Genomic DNA, 3112 nt, shown 5'->3' on the forward strand with positions numbered 1-3112 from the left:
ATCAGCATCCTACTATGAAGTTTTACAGGAAACTAGTTATGAATAGAAATTTAAGCTTGCATTCACGTGGATTTTAATTATGAAATATTATACATATTATTCCACAGAAATTCTCACCTATTAGGATAATATCTATAGAATTATGACAGTGTCTTCTCCTTGATCTACTTAATATACCTGTAGTTTCATCATGATCATATCTTTAGATATTTAAAAAAGTCAGGTATGCTTTTACTTGATGTAATGGGCACACTAAGTGAATAATTTTTCTTTTGTCTTTTTGCCTCAAGGGTTATACAGATATTAAAGTGCTCTTTTAAGGATTATACAATAATCAACTAAAATTAGTTGAGCATTCCTCTTTTTGGAATACTCACTGAAATTTTTATGGGTTTTTTTGGTTTTTGTTTTGTTTTTTTTTGTTTTGTTTTGTTTTGTTTTGTTTCGTTTTTTTTTCTCTCAAAGAGATCTGCAATAAGCAACACTTTAGAACAAAAGGAAAGAAACTCACAAAATTGGAATAGATGGTAGGAAAACATCATACTCAGGGCTGAAATCAACCAAGTGGAAACAAAAAGAACTATTCAAAGAATCAACCAAACCAGGAGCTATATCTTTGAGAAAATCAAAAAGATAAAACCTTAGCCTGACTAACTAGAGGGCACAGGGACAGTATCCTAATTAACAAAATCAGAAATGAAAAGGGAGACATAACAACAGAACACGAGGAAATCCAAGGCATCATCTGATCCTACTACAAAGGGCTCTACAGAACAAAACTGGAAAACCTGTATGAACAGAAAAAATTCCTAGACAGATACTAGGTACCAAAATTAAATCAGAATCAGATTAATGACCTAAACAGTCCCATATCCCCTAAAGAAATAGAAGCAGTCATTAATAGTCTCCCATCCAAAAATGCCCAGGACCACTTGAGTTTAGTGCAGTGTTCTATCAGACCTTCAAAGAAGACCTAATTCCAATTCTCCTCAAACTATTCCACAAAACAGAAACAGAAGGTCCTCTACCCAATTCATTCTATAAAACCACAATTACTCTGATACCTAAACCACATAAATACCCAACAAAGAAAGAGAACTTCAGACCAATTTCCCTTATGAATATTGATGCAAAAATACACAATAAAATTCTCACAAACCAAATCCAAGAACACGTCAAAGGATCAACCATCATGATCAAGTAGGCTTCATCCCAGGGATGCTTTAATATATGGAAATCCATCAACGTAATCCACTATAGAAACAAACTCAAAGACAAAAACCACATGTTCATCTCATTAGATGCTGAGAAATCATTTGACAAAACCCAACACCAATTCATGATAAACATTTGGAAAGATAAGGAATTCAAGGCCCATACCTAAACATAATAAAAGCAATATACTGCAAGCCAGGAGCTAACATAAAACTAAATGGAGAGAATCTTGAAACATTTCCAATAAAATCAGGGACTAGACAAGGTTATCCACTTTCTTCCTACCTATTCAATATAGTAATTGAAGTCCTAGCTAGAGAAATTAGACAACAAAAGGAGATCAAGGCGATAGAAATTAGAAAGGAAGAAGTCAAAATATCACTATTTGCAAATGATATGATACTATATATAAGTGACCCTAAAAATTCCACGAGGGAACTCCTAAACATAATAAACACCAACACCTTAAAGGATAATTCAAACTTTTATTTAACAAAAAAATTTAAGTATTGAAATGGATAATAAACAACATAGTAAAATTTGAAGGATAGTCAGAAATCATTGTCCAAATATCTTACAATGGAGATGCCTGCCACAATCATAGATCATAAGTCTTCTGACTCATAATTAACTAGTGTATAGAAGCCTACATGTGTATAGCTCAATTAAATACAGCATTCAGATTACAGGGGCATAGAATGAGTACTTCATTACTATATACTATGACTCAATCAGTTTTCCACACTTGTGTACCTGGTTGATTCTATAATTGTACTCTCTCATCTTCAGATTTGCAGGGGTGAAGGAGTGGATCTTCAGAGTGACTGGCTTTCTTTGCAGCCTATTATCTTCGGGGTTTGGAATAATTCTTGCAAACAGCAAATACTGGCGCCTCTGGGAATTTGATAATAATGTTGTCCAGCTTGTTTATATCGGACTTTGGGAAGCTTACTACCATTGGGAATTTAACTTCTCTGATACTGAGACCATAATTCTGGTACACAGCCCTGTCAACTCGACCTGGACAATTTCACCTGAATTTCAATATGCACGGAACCTGATATTACTGGCAATGTTGATAAAACCTGTTGTTGTGATTTTTAGCTCAGCAGCCCTTAGGGTCAGCATACTCAAAGTATCAGTCTCTGAGATTCAGATAGTGTGCTACAAGTGCTCTGTCTTAATTCTGATCCTCAGCAGCCTTTGTACTATTATTTCTGTGACCTGGAACCATGTAGTAGATCTCTATGGCAACACCACCCTTGACTTCCCACCAACGTTTCCAGTTAAGAAAGAAGCCTTGATTAAAAAACACAGCACTCATGTGTTTCCAATGGGGCTCTTCACAACCACTCTGTCACTCTTTGGTGTGATTATGTTCCTCTATGAGATAAGGTCACTGAAAGTTCAGAGGAAGCTGAATGCCCAGCATGCTTCCAAAAAGGTGATGGGATGTCCATAAATGAGTGTGCTGGTGTTTGCCAAATGTGCCTGGAGACTCCCTGACAAAGTCTCCTACACACCACAGTACTCCTGTAATTTTTTTCTCAGAGAAAATAAAATATCACAATGATTTTCAGGCTATGTGTGAAGCTTTTATCTTCTTCTTCCCATTGAATGTGCTGTCTTCCTTAAAGGTCTTCACATCCTAAACTGTGCCTTCTAAGACGACATGTTCAGGTATAAATCAAGGAACCAAAACTATGTTAGAGTTTTGTTTTTAAATTTAAAATACCACCAAAGTATTTACGTATGCATCAGACTGGGCACACTTAACACCTAATTTGTACTGAATGCAGAACAGAACTTGCAGCCTGTTACCACTGCTGAAAGTTCTTCTTCCTGAATAAAAGGAGACAAAGAGTTCACTGGGTATTCTTAGTGCTGTGAAGACTCC

General features: G+C 35.7%; 1 pseudogene; it reads left to right on the forward strand.

Annotated features, from left to right (window-relative positions):
* The first annotated feature begins 2004 nt into the window (after positions 1 to 2004).
* Positions 2005 to 2769, forward strand: LOC110288870 (annotated as a pseudogene).
* The last annotated feature ends 343 nt before the right edge of the window (positions 2770 to 3112 follow it).

This window comes from Mus caroli, unplaced genomic scaffold, assembly GCF_900094665.2.
Source record: "Mus caroli unplaced genomic scaffold, CAROLI_EIJ_v1.1 scaffold_25872_1, whole genome shotgun sequence".
In the NCBI taxonomy this organism is placed as follows: Eukaryota; Metazoa; Chordata; class Mammalia; order Rodentia; family Muridae; genus Mus; species Mus caroli.